This window comes from Meleagris gallopavo, chromosome 5 (assembly GCF_905368555.1).
Source record: "Meleagris gallopavo chromosome 5, MGAL_WU_HG_1.1, whole genome shotgun sequence".
Classification (NCBI taxonomy): domain Eukaryota; kingdom Metazoa; phylum Chordata; class Aves; order Galliformes; family Phasianidae; genus Meleagris; species Meleagris gallopavo.
In genome coordinates, this window is record NC_139408.1 from 19,676,253 (window position 1) to 19,693,183 (window position 16,931).

At 35.7% G+C, this 16,931-nt stretch overlaps 1 pseudogene; it reads right to left on the minus strand.

Annotated features, from left to right (window-relative positions):
- Window positions 1-1,064: 1,064 nt before the first annotated feature.
- The window catches only part of LOC146544272 (uncharacterized), a 52,229-nt pseudogene continuing 36,362 nt past the window's right edge, over window positions 1,065-16,931 (minus strand).

The following is a 16,931-nucleotide window of genomic DNA, read 5'->3' on the forward strand; positions in this document are numbered from 1 at the left end:
ACAAGGTGTCATCAGGAAGGGAATTAAGCAGTTAAGGACAGGCTGATGGCTGTCAAGAAGTTTGACAAGGGGTTTGAACAATTGTGTCAATAAAATGGAAAGAAAAAAAAAAGCTGCTGGGGGAGGGAGAAGAAACAAAAGCATGAAAAGCAGGGAGATGAGTATTGCATAGCTAAAATGAAAAAGCTCAGTTGTGATGGCCTCGATGTATCAGCCCCAGGAAGGGGCTGAGCAGCCCCTGGTGGAATAGCAGCCACAAAATGCTACCATTTCTCACCCTGTCCTCTCTGCCTCCAACTGTTTTGCTACTAAAGTTGGACCTGGTGGTCCTCAGTGGGCTGAACAACAGGTATTTTTTTCCCTTCCTCTTTTCTGTGCAGGTGGATAGAAGAGCTCCAGTTCTTATGTTGCTGTATAAGTGCAAATATGCATGGATTTCTCCAAAAATAATGCCTCCTGTTTACTCCGATGGAAACTACAACAGATGCAAAGAACACAATAAGATTGTTTGACACAGCAAATCCTTAGCTACAACACAGTAGTTTTCCACAAATAATTGCCATCACTAGCTATGCGTTTTCACCAGCACTGAGCAAGAGCCTGTATGTTGCACATGTAACAACCTGAACCAGTGTAGGTGGCCCACAGTTGCCTCCGCTGATATGTGCACCCCTCCCCAGCCTCACTGCTCTCATATCTGCTGGTTGGTGTCCATAAACATTGAGCGAACTTACATGAATGTCAATACTTGCAGTTATTTTTCTGCGTGGAGGAATTCAATGCCACCCCCTTGCTTCACACACACTTCCATGTCAGATGCCATTGCATCTGGCTGCCCCTCTGCTGCTTTCTGTCACAGCAACAAAATGGAATGGATACCTTGGTGGAAATGTTCAAGCTCTACTGTCATACCACAAGCATCTATTTATGACATAGTGGCCTGGAATAACAATATAGGAAGCATAATTTTCAAAGCAACTCTTGTATATGACTAAAGGAAAGAGAATGCACACCGGCCCCTCAGCTCATTAATTAACCGCTCAAGTACTGTCTTCTGGAAGCGGTCATACAACGACTCTGCAAATCTTCCATTGCAGCTGAGCTGCGATACATCTCTCCTCGCTGCAGTGGGGAACAGCACGGGGCTGAGGAAGAGCTGTTCCACACGCCACGCCGCCGAGCAGGGGAAGCGCTGCTCCGCGCCTCGCGCCCCTACCGCGCATCGCTACAGTCGCGCGCCGGTCCGTTAGAGGCGGCGTGCGCGCGCGACCCTTCTCCTCCCCCACAAGGTTCCAAGCTCTGAGGTGTGGCTTTGCAATGCAGAGCAGCAGTGCTGGTAGACCTGGCGCCTGGAGACGTGCTTCTGCCTCCTGAGGATTGTCCGTCTCCCACTGCTTTAGCAGATAAAGGTTTGGTTTGCATATTTCTGTGAGAAAAGATTGGCGCATGACAGACAAGCAATATTCTGTTACAGTCAAATTACAGTCAGATTCATCTCGTAGTCTCTCCGTTTGGTTATAAACTCGGAAACTGAAGTACACTGCTAAGTATTCAGTCCATTAGCATATGAATTCAAACAACTCTTGGGAGAAATCCCAAAGGTGATGCCTCGTGTACAGGAAGAACCAAAAGTCGTCATTGAAATACTCATTGCTGTACAGCACGTGGGGCTGCCCAAGTCCTGTGTAACATAGGATGAACTCTCTCTGATGTTTCTGTGAAAATGAGGTGCTTTTTCAGATGCTTGTCAACACACAGTGTTGAGCTTGTAGCAAAAATTTGCTGTGTGCATCCAGACAAATTGTGTATGTGGAATGAATTCCACAATGATCCTCTGCAATTAATTTCTGCATGGACAGGGTGCTTCACTTTGCTACCACAAGGATTTTGATGTATAGCAGCTCCTTCCTGTGAACGTGTGTGATTTATCTAGAAATGCTCCAGTGTTCAACACTTAAAAATTGTCAGCTCTAATGTCAGAACAGAAGAAAAATGGCAGAAGCTATGCTGCAATCAATTCTCTGCTGGCATAGCATATGTTAGTGACATTATATGAGAATCTTATATAAAAATTACCTTTCTGCTGCATGACTTAAGGAATATTTATGTCAAGGAGAGCAGAATCTGGAAGCTTCAAGCTGTTCCTTACCTTGTTTATTGACTGCGTGGGCGTCAGTGCAGAAAATGTAGGAGTACCATTTTCATGTGAGCAGGAGATGAAGTTGCTCAACTCAGGTAAGAGGTTCCCTTTGAAAGAAGGGAAACCCCTTCTTATTATGGATCAACATATTGGTAGTCAGGAGGGGTCTGAAAATCCCATGTGCAAATGAAATATAAAGATCCGTACACGAAAAATTTAGGATGTGAACAGGAAATTATCTGGGTAAATGTCCTATTTGAAACTATGTTGTTATTGTTACTTAATGGTTAAAATCCAGATGCAGGACTGAATCTATACATAACTAGCTAAGTAATACTGTAGCACCTGACCTACATGTGTTAGGTCTTCATGTGAAAGGTGACAGGTTTAAGCACAGATGAGACTAGACATCCTTGATTTGTTAAGAGCTGGTTAGAGAGCATTACCATGCTTTGTGGAGTACTGTTTGAGAGTGTAACACAAAATGATATGCCTAGAGATATTAACAATACAAAAATAAATAAATAAATAGATAAATAAATAAATGATTTTCTGCTCTTCCCTAACTGGCAAATGGCTTAAAGAAAACATGGTTATACTTTCTATTGATGGCCAGTTTAGCTAACTGGCAAACTGCCATTTTCCCCAGACAACTCTGTGAGGAAAAATTGCTCTGAGGTCTTTCACTGTTGCTCCATAGTTTATTAAAAAAAAAAAAAAAAAAAAAAAGAGGGGAAAAAAAAAAAGGAGCATAAAAATCTTGATTTTTTTTTTTTTCTGAATTTAAACTTTTTTTTTTTTTTGGTGGAAAATAGAAGAGAGTTCTGTGTCAGAGACCTGTGTTTGACAATGTAAATTGGAAAAGTCAAGCACAAAAAAACCTGTTTCACAGCTTGCAGTTGTGTTGAGCATCACTAGGCAGAAGGATTAAGTTGCAGGCTTCAAATTGTATAAACCACTTGTCCTCACCTGCAAGGACTTTCTAAGTTGCTATAGCATCAGGGTATTTTACATAGCAACCATATACTTCTATATAAATTTGCAGCAGTAAGGAAAAAGCCATTTCTTTAAGCCATTAATTGTTGTGGAGAAAGTCTGGTGATCATTTACTTGGAATAGGAGACACTGCTGTTGCTTTGCAAAGATGAAAGCTGATGATTAAGGTACCCAAGGTAAAATAATTTTAGATCTATTAAATAGTGATTCCATGGCAATGACGTTTCTTTCTCTACCCTTCCTTTTGTAGTCAAACTGCTGCTCTACTCTCTAAGTGGTGTATGGTATGGGAATGCACATCTGCTTGAGGATGATGGATCCATCTTTTATAATAGACATTAGATATGTAGGAAAAAAAACAAAAACATAATGGGCTGAGTTTGCCAATGCCAGAAATACTGTATCAAGGAAGAAAAAACTTGAGGGCACCTAAGACATACAGTCAGTGTGACTGACTACAGCTCCTAACTATAGTCAGATCTTGCCAGGCAGCAACAGATGACATAGGGAAGTACCCTCACTGGCTGTAATGTTTCTCTGAAGGGGAAGATTTATGGATTCACGTAGGTTTAGATCTCCATCTTGCTTTACCAACATGGCCTCTAACTAGGAAGAGGAATTTTAGCAATCCTGGTATTAGTGTTACTAAGGAGCCAGGAGGTCCTATGCCTATGATCCAGATAAACTAGATTTAAGCTACGTGATAAAGGCATACAATACTGTATATTAGACACATATGATGTGTCTAATTCTTTATAGATTCCATTCATGTGATTCCTTTTGCACCTGCTTTGTTGTTATTGGTGGGGTTTTTTTTGCATACTTAAACATTACTATGTCAAATTCTGATGATTTTTATTTAACTTGAAGAAGCAGGCTTTTGTTTGGATTAAACACCTTGAAAAATATGTATTTGTTTATGCACTTATACAGTACTGATTTTGTTACAGTTTCGATGAGAAATGCATCTTGTAGAGTCTTGCTTTAAACTTGAGTTGGAAGGAATGTATGGGTGAATGCTGAAAAGCAATATTTTTATTGCAATTTAATGTATGTTTTTGAAGTATAAGCCTAGGGATGCAGTGATTATTGCAGGACTGTATCACTGTTGTTACTGACTACTAAAAGCACAAAAACCAAAATATGAAATGCCACTGAAGGGTACACTTCTTAATGGCCGCATAAGATATAAAATTACAGAATATTCAATATTTTACTTTTAGGTGCTGCAAGTATATACCTAATGTTTTAATTGTTTTCATAATATTAAAGAAGACTCTAGAACTTTTAGCCAATGGCAGCACTAAAATATTTTTCATTCAGATTACAATAAAAATACTTGACAATTTAGGAGTAGCTGTACTGCTTGACTTTCCTCTTTTAAGACTTCATCCTACAGCAGTGTCCTGAACCAACCCATCTTACTGCCTACCTCTCTTGCAAAGTAAGAAATGTAAGCTGACTTCTGAACAATTGAAAAAAGGCTTTATCTTTAAAAGAAAGCTCTGTGGCTCACATGGAGCAAATCTGCAGGCAGCAAAAGTTTGTGCTTGAAACTTAAGTCATTTCAGTTTTCTGTTTGTTTTAGTTATTTTGGTTGGTTTCAAAGTAGTTCCTGTCTGGTCCTATAGACTCAAATACCACTAATAGGTGCAGTGCATTAGATTAGGTACAATTTTTTTTTTTTTTTTTTAAAGCAGGAATCTTGTTTTCATGTTCCGAGACTGTTCTGTGACACAAACAAAAGTGTGCTAAGTAGGAATGACAGAGATTTCCTTCAAAATTACACCTCTGATCTAAACTGAAAATGGTAATATGTCCCACACAGCAAACATTATTCTTCCATCTCTCCCTGTGGCCTTCTTGATGTAGCTATTTAAAAACAGCAAGACAGCTCAAAAAATGCAGATCTGACAGAGGACTCATGCAGCACACCTAAAGGCAAATTCTTGTGATATTTTCTTAAGTTTTCTTTCTGGTGAAATTCTATTCTATAGTATATAATACTTGTTTATACTAGGTCATATTCAGAGCATTTTTTTTCTCCCAAAATAGCCACCTAAATATATTTCTCATTAGGAACCCTTGCAATTCAGGTTAAATGTTTAAATTTCATCCTGGAATTTTTCTGTATTTTATTCCTAAAACTGTTTTTCACTGCTTTCTAATCCAAAACAATTTCGATAGCTCTCTACTTAGCTGTCTGTCTTCTAAGGACTACTTCCTTAGGTTCTGAGCTCTTCTACGGTTTGGATTAAATGTTCAGACTCCATTACTCAGCAGTTTGGATTTGATTAAGTATTTACTCATCCTGTGTTTGCATTACAAGATTTCAGTAATCTTTTCTTATGCTTTACTGATCTGTCACGAAACTCCAGCAGAATATGGAAAAAAGTGATGCTTATGGTATTATGGTATTATCATCACATTATTGTATCCAACTCACTATTGCTTTGTGATAGGATGATGAAAACTCTGCTGTGAAAAACCTTTTCCCCTGACTATTACTTTCTCTTGTACCTGTGTTCCCTTCCATAGATTCTTTTGATATCTCCAATTTGTCATTTGACAGTTTCTCTGTCCTTTGGCCTTCTCGTCTGTCTGTAGAACAGGTCAGCTTCCCAAGACCCTTGCAAGGCATGCAGTAGAGACTTTCTGAGCTGAAGGGAGAGGTGGAGGGGAAGAAAAAAAAGGGAATATGAAAAAAAATAGGGAAGAAGTGATTTTTCTCAAATTAAATGTTACATTCAGGCCTGAAATAGAGTTAGCAATTTAAAGCTTAATCTTTCTTTACTCTTAATCCTAACGCTTTCTTTAGAAATAAAATGAAAGAAAATAGCAAGGCACATGTGAATGTATTTGCATTTGTCTCTAGGAAATCGCATGTTGGGCTATTACTGATTTATTTTTAGTAACAGTTTAATAATTTTTAGAGATCACTATTAAATCCTGAATTTATTGCTATTATTAGCTGTATGTGTGGTCATATGTTTCTTTAGTGGATATTTTAAAGGATAAAAATACATTGCTACAAGGATGCCAATTGTTTTTGTACTTAGCACTCCAATTTCCCCCCATGCACAGGAATTTTAAAACAAATTGTGAGACTACAAATTACTCGGTTATAATTTTGTGATTTTAAAAAGCATTTCAATTTGTGCACAAATCAAATTTAATGTCATTTAGTGCAGTATAAAAATATGCATAGAAATGGAAGTGAATGTTTTGTGGGGTTGACCAGAAGACAAATAGAGGAAAATAAAATCAAGAAAAAATGGGAAGGTAAAAAAAAATTATGCAGACTTAATACTGCATGGTTCAGCTTATCTAAACAAGAGATGGCTTATTTACCTCTGCAATTACTCAGAATATGGTGGTATGTGTTTGACTAACCTGAGGAGAGTCTGAGTCAAGGCTTTATCTACACTGATGCCTCAAATTGTATCTCCACCTTCCAGAGATTCTAGTAAGTCAGTAATTGTTGTCATGTCCCTTTCTCTGCAGATGCTGCAGTTTACAATTTGTACTAGATAACCATTCATGTTTTCTTGACTATGTCTTCCAAAATCAAATTGTAATTCTATTAATTCTTAATTACAATGCACTCAAAAGTGTAAGTTAGGTGATGGTTCCATGTACTATTCAGCAACATTGCTAGTTGTCCTCTATTTGTTTATTTATGTATTTATTTTTAAATTAAGCAGGCCCTCAGCTAATATTCTGGGGCTCTAGAATGGATATTCTCTTTAGTTATGAACAAATATTGATGATGCAGTTTTTGCAAGTTTTTGTAAGAATCTTCTTTCTGCTTTAGTGAAGGTTAGTAATCTTCTTCCTTTCTACAGTATGATAAATTTTGCCACTAGCATAGCTATCAACATGTCACAACTTGGACATGTCTGTTCTGAAATCCAGCGCAGTAGCAAACAATTATAGCTACTTCAAAAAACAACAGTACAGTTGCTAGTGTCAATTTAAAAAACAGTATGAGCTGCTCTCAGAATACCAAATAATGGGCTGTTGAATACTTAAGATTTGAAACTATTTGGAAGAAGTAAGCATGAATCGAAATTGCCTCAAGTTTATAAAATAAATGTGAATCTCATTTTTTCGGATACTAAGATTATTTTCAGGTGGTCAAGATTGATCAAAGTAATGAGGCTAACAAAAGTTGTTACCCACCAGTTGAGCCACTACCTACATTTGATCTGGCATTCTGAAACTTTTTAGTTGTGAGCAGTGATGATGCCCACTTCTTTTATTTCAGATAGACTATGAAGTTACACCTGAGTTTACAATCACTTTTAACAATAAAACCATAGAAAAACAGACTTCCAGAAAATGATAAGAAATTTATTGATACATAACAGTGCAACCTAATTATTAGGTGTTTGATGCTTACATTGAGACTTACTATTATCTCTTATTGCCTACTAATAAAGTATTTGTATATCTTGTTTATAACAAAAACATGGACTAAGATAGAAGGATTCAAAGTTTAGGCTATCGCTCAAACTTTATAGCCCTCACTGATCTCTTTGCTATTGAGCCAATCTGAGAAAACCTAAAATTACTCTTAACACAGATTTTTTTTGTTCAAAACATCCATAGAGTTAGCTCAATATCAAATCAATGGGCACAATGAATGCAGAGTGTAAAAGAACAAAATGTAATAGTTATTCTCATACCTAAATTCTGGCTAGGAATCTGCATTGGGGCAAAAATGATATTCAGCCACTGAAAGGGACTATGATTGAAAAGGGTTGCTCTAAATTAAATTACAGTGCACAATGTCAGTTTATAATCCTACATTTCAAGATTTACTTCTAATAAAAAAAAGGAAACAAATACCAAAAACCTAAAAGTGATTTCTCACCAGGGAAGTAACATATGGGTTTTTACAATACCTTTGTAGGTATGTGTACTTTATTGAAAACAGTAGGAATAATGCATTTAGTCACAGTGATGTTATTGTATTATCTAGTGATAACATGCTAAGTACACCATGGCGATTCTTGGTAATTCCTTCTTCATTAGGTAATGCAGTGTTATAATTTCTCCTTATTAACTTCATAGAGACAAATGATTTTTTGACAGTGGGAGAGATTTATTTTTGTTTTCTAGCAGATGGCTCTGAACAACATATAAAACTCTTAATTATATTTATTTTATCATAGAATAAAAAATCATAGAAAGGCTTGGTTTGGAAGGGACCTCAAGGGTCAGCAAGTTTCAACCCCCCTCACTGCTTTCTCAGTAAAAAACTTCCCTCTGACATCTAATATAAATCTTTTCTCCTTTAGTTTAAAACCATTTCCCCCTGTCCTATCACTACCCATGTAAAAAGTTGATTTCCCTCATGTTCATAAACTCCCTTTAAGTATTGGAAGGCCATAGTGAGGTCTCCCCACACTAGTCTTCTCTTTTTCAGGCTGAACAAGCCCAGCTCCTTCAGCCTGTTTTCATAGGAGAGATGCTTCAGTCCTTGGATTTTCTTCCTGGTCCTCCTCTCGACCCTCTCCAAAAGCTCCTGTTTTGGAAGTCCCAGTAGTCCAGATAGGCCCTCATGAGGGCAGAATAGAGGGGAACAATCTCATCCCTTGCACCACTGGCCATCTCTCTTCTAATTGAACCCAGGATACCACTGGCCTTCCAGACTTCCAAGTGCACATTGATGGCTCATGTTAAGTTTTTCACCTCCCAGGACCTCTAAGTCCTTCTCAGCAGGGCTACTCTCAAGGAGTTCTAGTTTGTATACACATCTGGGATTACCTCAATCCAGGTGTAAAACCTTGCACTTTGTTTTGTTGAACCTCATTAGGTTCGCAATTATGTTCATACTTTGTTTCACTCTTCAGAGTATTCTGGCAACTTCCAGCAGTGTATGTTTTCTGAAATTTACTTCAAACCATGTATTACTCATAGATCTCTTCGTTTATGAATAATAGGTTTTCTTACATTCACAAGGATTTACTTCTCCATTTTTTTGAAGGGAAAATGAGAGGAAAACTAAAATGCAAACTCTGTTTTGGGAATTCAGGTATGCTAAAGTGTAGTACTAACAAAAGCCAGGTTATTTTCAGTGGCTTTGCATTTCTAAGCTCTTTGTGAGCAGAATGCTTAGTATTAGAGAATAACTGAACTCCCAAGCATATAAAATGTCTGCCCACTGGGAATTGCAGATGGGTGGCAGCTTTCCCTAACCAGCTGGCTCAGCAGCGATTATACATTTAGGGACTAACTTTTTCACAGAATGTCTTTATACTTAGAAGTCCCATTGAAACAGCTAGCTTAGAATAAAAGTCCTATTTCTGAAAAATCTTCCTTTAAAAAAAAATGCTTGGGCCTTCTCCAAATTCTTCATAAAGCTGAGTTTGCACTGTATCTCCCAGCGAAGTCAAAGAAAAAAACATGTCATATGAGGAGACAAGGATTAGGCCCAGTATGTGTGTGACTTTGAGTTTGCTTGAAACTCTGATAGTACATAATTTTCCTGAGCAATTCTAATGACATGGTTTCTTCAACTTGCACTTTCACTTCCGAAGAGGCTGTAGTTTGAAGTGTTGTCTGAAATTAAGGGCCAAGTGAGCTCACTTAAGGAAAGAAAAGAGTTTCTTTTACTTTAAAAAGACAGCACAAAGATAGCACCTTGCTTATGAAAACTGACTTTAGGCAAGTAGTTCAAAGTCTCTGCATCACTGCAGCAAGCAGAAAATACAAAGTAGAGAAGAGCTTTCTGGTGCTCTAAATCATCATGGAGTCAGATGTCTATTAAAAACAACTTATGAAACCTCACACTCTCTATATAATAGATTTCCTAGGTTCTTTTCTTGACTGGGCAGTAGTGTTTTCTATATCTAAGACTCTGAACAGCTTTACTTTTCTTAAAGTATTCTGGCTTGCACCAGACGGATCAACTCTGCAAACTCAAGTAGGGTTAAAAAAAAAAAAAAACAGCATTCTAATAAGAGTTGATTTTCAACACTAAGAAATAGCACTAAATAGAAAGCAAATCTAAGTTATGAGGAATCTTACGTATGTTGTTGCCTTTCTTAAAAGGAGAAGTAGCGACCTTAATTTGTGTACCTGAAAACTTCTTCATATCTGGTTTTCATTATAGATATAGTGTTTACTAAGAGAAAAACTAGTTAACTTGAACAAAATATGTAAATACTTTCTAAATTAAAAAAGAACATTACACAAGTATAAAAATCCTTTGTGTTGTTTCATTTCTGAGTTGTGCGGCTAAAAATAGCACAACTAAGAAGTAAAGGAAAACTGAACATCAATAGTTGTGGCTGATGTTAAAATTGTTCTGTGATACAATTTTGCACCAGACATCAAGGTCCTCCTCACAGTATCTGTAGCAATCACAAAAGTGGATGGACTAGGTTGAATTAATATAAATAGCCTGTATGTCTAGTTTCTACAAATTATGTAAAGAATTTATATAATGCTACTACCAATTGGAATTAAGATTGGAGATGCTCATCCCTATCTTTCTTCTGTTTCAATCTGTGTCTTCTGGAATCCTTGCAGATAAAAAAGAAACCAGACTTGCCATCCTGGTTTAAAATATTCTTGGTATTTAAATGATATTCTAAGTAGGGAAAGGACAACAAACAACCTGTAAAAAAAAAACAGATTTCATATCATCTTAGATGAAATATTTTTGAAGTGTTTGAAGATGTTGAAATTTATACTGTGTTTATAATTAAAATTATGAACTTTCAAGCTAAAATGATTGTGCTTTTCCCTCAGTGCATATAGTACTCCAATGTTTATTGTTCTCGTCTGTGTAGAACAGGTCTTAAACTGTCATGCTTGTAACTACAGTGTAATTTAAAGACAGAAAAAGAGATTTAAATTAATAACGGTAATAATAGTCTAAATAGAACATCAGCACAAATTGATTTGAGCTAGAGTTCAATAACTTAATTCACATCCCCACAGACAGAATAGTGAAATTTACCTGATTCTAGAGGTTAAAGCTGCCCAGGTTAATTCAGTGTCACATCTATATACAATAATTTTGCCAAACAACTCATGTACTAAGCCTAAAAATTCTTATTCTACTAGACAAACATACATTTAGAAGAATGTATTGACAGAATAAACTGTCAATTGGAAATAGACATTGACATCTGAATGCAGAAAGATTTATTCTTACTTGATGTAAGCTATCCCTATTATTTTTCATCCTTAGGGTGCTTACTCTCCTCAAAGATGCATCAGGCTAACACAGGTAAAATGAAATGCAATTTATACTGTTGAAATGTAATAGTATAATTTGTAACTAAAATTATGTAAGCTATTTGCCTATAGGAAGAGAAAGTGGGAGAAAAATATGACATACCATAATCCACCAGATAGAATTTTTCTAGTTGTTTGTTCCCTTTCTTTGCTATATTGCCTTCTTTTATTTTTATTTTTGTACTTTTTTTCAGTATGCCTCTCTTTGTCCTAGAATTAATACTTGAATTGCTGGTTAACCACATGAATAAAGGAGAGTTTAATCTAACTAAATTGCAAGTGATTTACAAAAATGCATTTGCCCATCTTCTTTACAGAGAAAGAGAATTGCTGCTTTAACATTTAAGCACATGACATTTAGGGGTACATTAAAAACAGCTACAATCCTATATTTCAGCAAGGAAAATGGGAATAACTAACATGAGCATATAGTGATATGATTTAACTTTCTCAGGGCACAAGTATCATCTTTTTAGTTTTGCTGTGAGTAATAGGAAAACAAACTGAGAAAATAATTCACCAAGAAAGTGATTTACACTTTCTTCGCATTGTGAGAAGCAATTTAGTCATGGAGCCATGTGATGAATTGCAAATGTTGTATTATCCAATTTATACACTTATGAAAGTAAAGATACAGTGGAAAAATAGCTTGTGTTTCCATTATTGGAGTTTGTATTCTTATGTGAATGAAAAAACGGGAATTAAGGTTGCTGACTTAATTTTATGAGTTTCTTGCTTTTCATCATGTTATTTATAATCATTATTTTTTCAAAAACTTTATTTTATATTAGCGATAATTTTCTGAATATATTGCAAGTTAACCCTTCTTCTAATTAAACTCTGTAACAGAAATTTCTGTTCTAGACACACCATTCCAATTCATTCTTTAAGATGGTGTGTGGGGAACTGCTGAATCATGGCCTGAACCTCTGATTGATCACCTGAGGCAAGCAATGAGTCAGCCACAGGAGCACAGGTGAAGGCAATTCACTTGTGCTGCCGGAAGGGGTGGAGCTTGGCTGCACCTCTCCTAGACCCATTTAAGAGCTGACTACTAGTAGGGAAAGATCTTTTTCCAGAGATCTCTCCTTTGGAGTTTTCTAGTGAGCCCAGGGTGAGGGCAAGTTCTCTATCTATTCTTTTTGGTATAATAACCTGCTTAGCCAAATTCTCTGGTATATTTCTTAATTATAACATCTGTACATTCATTCATTATATAGAGGGTAATGCCCAATTGGAATGACCTACGTTAAATGATCTTTTTCTAACTGGAAACGTGAGAGAAAACAAACAAACAAATTAAGTTGAACTGATCTGCTCAATATCATATCAGTGAAACTGGAAACAGAGTAGAGTGAATAGTTTCGTTATTCCTACTTATGATATCAGCTGACTAAATGATAGAGCTTATTTCCTTCTCTGTGTAAATGTGTATCTCAATCCTTCACAATGATTTGTATATACAAATGTATGCGTTTTACTCTTTTACCTGAAATGAAATTGTTACTGCCAGAAGTGCAGTTGCCATCCAAACTGGATCTACAGAGCAAGATCTTCCATATCCAAGGAAGACACGTGCATCAGATTTCATTTCTACTATCCATGGTGTACAATTAAAAAGAAAATGTTTCCTATTTGCAGCTACAGTTGGCAAACATCGCGAACGTGGCCTCATGTAATTCACAGATTTACTGTGTTTTAAAATAGAAATATTTTACCTAATGGACATAAGTGTGTGTTGGTGATACATCATTTCAGCAGAAAGGTTCTTGTTCAGTGCATAGGTTAGCAAAGTTGTTTGCTGAAGTAGAAGAAAAAAGCCACACTTAATGGTTTTGTTAAATGATTATGATCAATGTACATTTTAACTTATCCTCTGATTGTAATTTTATCTTTAATTTATCTTTAATATTAATAATCCTCTCTTTGTGGCTTGTTCTCATTAGCATTTTGAAGCATCCAGGGATTGCTTATTCATTATTACATTAGAGTGACAAAATACAGGTATGGGTACAGGAAATTAATGCATGCTTGTAATGAGAGAAAAGAAAGGCAGTGTCTCAATACAATGTAACAAATCTTGTTGTAACAGGCTAGTACTTGTTTATTTTCACTATATGTAATGTAGGATTTCTGAAAGATTACAGTTCTGTTTATTCGTAGCTACTCGTGAACATACTCATTATTCTGCCCTCTTACCTATCTCTTTCTAGAATAATTCCTCTTAAGAGAAAATGCTGGAAATTAGGGACTTGGATAATGTGCAAATTGTAAATGCATTGTCATTTGCTACTTCTATTATGAATATTTCTTTTTAGGTAAAACTTGTTAAAACTATTTTCTTAGGTTGCATTTCTTTATTTTAGTATTATTACAAATGCATATATTATGTTAGTCATTTAAAACACTGATATAAAAAATTACAGTTATGAGCTTAGGAAATTTGGGATCATTTACAAATAGCTTCAAATTCCATTGAAGAATGTTGGTCTGTAAATGAAAAATTATTTTTTAGCTCTACACTTTAGTGAAATGTATACATTTTGGCTAACATTGAATAAATATCAATGATAACATATATATATAAAATAAAAACATTATTAATAGCTGACATAGTTGGGAACAGTACTGGCTTATCGTAAGGAAAAAAAAAAACATTAGCTTGAAAACTACATGGTTGATCTTGTTTATCCAAATAGGTATAAAGTATATGCAAATTTACATGTGTAGTCACATATTCAACTTAAACATACAGTGTTTGTGAGGAATAGCAATAAGTATTGCTATTGATAGGCTGAAATCATCATGAGATTTTAATTCACATTCCCAGTTGTTCGGATTTTCTTGTTGCTGAGGTGCAGTCACTGAGTATTTTGTACTGCAGAAGAATGAATAAATAAAGTAACAAATTACTTGAAGAGAGACAAAATTATAATTATTTTCTAATTGCTTGTAGGTCATGAAAGTTTTTGACTATGTATAACCAAGTATGTTTATTTCAATGAGCTGACTTGAACTGGTTCCCTTTCTGACAAACTCTATTGCTTAAATAACAAAAGTGTTAAGTACTTTAAATGGAAAATCATAACTTGAGAAAATTCAGTAATTCTGGCAACCAGATCTGTTCTTAGTGAAAGATAACGTCTACCTGCCTCTTGTTTTATCCTTCCATTACTACTAGCAAATTGGCATTAGTCCTTAACAGGAATGAATTGAACAGTCACAGGTACCATGACTAGAGCATCAAAACTTTACTTATATTTTGAACAGGAATTGTGAAAGTAATAAGAAAAAAAAAGTTCCTCCTTTTCAAGGGGAGGTTTGATTCTTGGAATAATATAGCTTCACTAATTATTGGTGAAAAATGGAGGAAGAATCACGGGGCATTATTACATTTTCTTTAAAAAATTTTAACTCTTGAAGATGGCATTTATTTTAAAATCTAAAAAAAGAAAAAACTTAAAATACTTATAGACTTGTAGAAGAAAAACTTCAGCTGACTTATGGAAGTGTTAAAAATCTTTACAGTCGTAACTGTTTTATTCTTGTCTGTGGACAACAGTATTTAGCTTTCTTAAGCAAAAGGTATTTTGGCACCTGAATTTAGCAAATACTGTTTTCAGCTGATCTTGCCAATTGTGTTTTGAGAGCAGACCTTGCCAAATCTGCGTGATGAAAAAGAGAAAAAATTTAACGTTCTTTGAAAGAGAAAAAATCAGTTTGTTTTCTTGGTATATGCACAGATTTGAAGCATGATTAGATCACATCTGAAAATATCTGCATTTCTCTGCAGTTAAGGGAGATCTACACCTAGTTTAATCCCTTTGGTTTTGCAGTATGGGAATTTTCTTAATGAATATGTGTGTGTAGGTGTGGTTGTGATGGACATGCCTTTTTAATTTTTTTGTTTGTAAATTACACTTTTTCAGACAAAGAGGGTTGGATTATGGAGAGTTTCAAATTCTCAAATGTGGCAAAAAGGGCAAAAAGTATCTTTTGTACAAGGGATAATTCCCTCATTCATTCTCTGAGGGAGAGACATGAGTAGGAAGCATACCTGAAGACAGGTAGGAGATTTCGTAAGGGTCTGGTATAGAGTTTCTTGCAACTCATAAAACCACTGAATCTACTTCTGGGGGAAGATTTATCTCTCACAAGTACAGAGCATATGTGGTGGAAGATTGTTAATACTTGGCACATATCTACCATAGAATATCCTGAGTTGGAAGGGACCCATTAGGATCATTGAATCCAACTCCTGGCTCCACACATGGCCACCCAAAATTCCATCTCTGTGTCTGAGTGCCTCCTTAAACTCCAGCAGCAGGTTGCTGTGGGGAGATCTTCTGCCTTACAATGTCTTTACTGCATTATTTTTCCATGAATTTTCCCCATTAATGTCAAACAAACTTCATTTTATGTTTCTAATAAATATTGACTTTTCAGTATGGATACATCACATCAAGTCTTTTATCTTAAAGGAAAATGGCCAGGAAGGTGTAATTCAGAAATTGGAATCATCTAACATCTGTGTGGAGATACTATATATAGAATTCATGCAGCACTTTTCCCCCCAAAAAGCTAACAGAATCAAAACCAATTATTGAAACTTTCAAAAAGCAGCAGGTTTCCAGTACTATTTCTCACTAATACTGAGAAGAGAAAAATACTTAAGATTAACTATTAGAGAGCTTATCTTCATCATCTATAAAAAAATCATGTCTTTTTATATATATATATATATATATTGCATCTTGAAACTTATCAATAGTATGTTTTATAGATTGTTTTTCATCCTATACTCCTTTAATCTATGAAGAGGTTGTTTTTTTTTGTTTGTTTTTTTTTTCCATATCACCTCCCTCAATCTTGTGTCAACATTTGTCAAAGCTATAAAAATGTTTTTTCTTTTCCCACTGGAGCACTGAACCAGTTTCTGAATCACTACTATTGAGTCAATTGTGCAAAATTTGATGTTTCCAGGTGCAGCTCTCTGGTGTATAACACTCCTCATCCAGTTTGCTCATGGAAATTTCAATAGCACTGGTAGAAATACGTTTAGGCAGGCCTCCTTTGTTTTACAGTCTCCAAGTCATATCCTTCTCTCAGGAGGCATCCAGAGTCATATTGTGTCAGGAGAATGGTAAGAATCAGTATTTTCAGGAAATCTGGCAATGTCTTCTAAGAGATTGGTAACAGCTGTTCAAGCGTGTGTCATAATTCCTACATTTATACAAATTCTTCTAGCTTGGAGTCGGATGCATCTAATTTTAAAGCTGATTCTACTGTTTCATAGCTGCTGCTTTTGATGTTCCCAGTTGCTATAGCTTGCAATGTAGTGACAACCACAAAGTCCTTGGTGACTACAGATTTGTTACAACACCTTGCATTTATGTTTATCCTGAAGGGTACATAAGTGTTTCCTATACTTTTCGCTACACCTACCAGACACCACTGGAGTGGAATTCAGCAGATGTTTAACAGCATAAAGCAATATTACAACAGTTTTAGGAGAGAAAGTGAAAAATATGAAAATGGCACA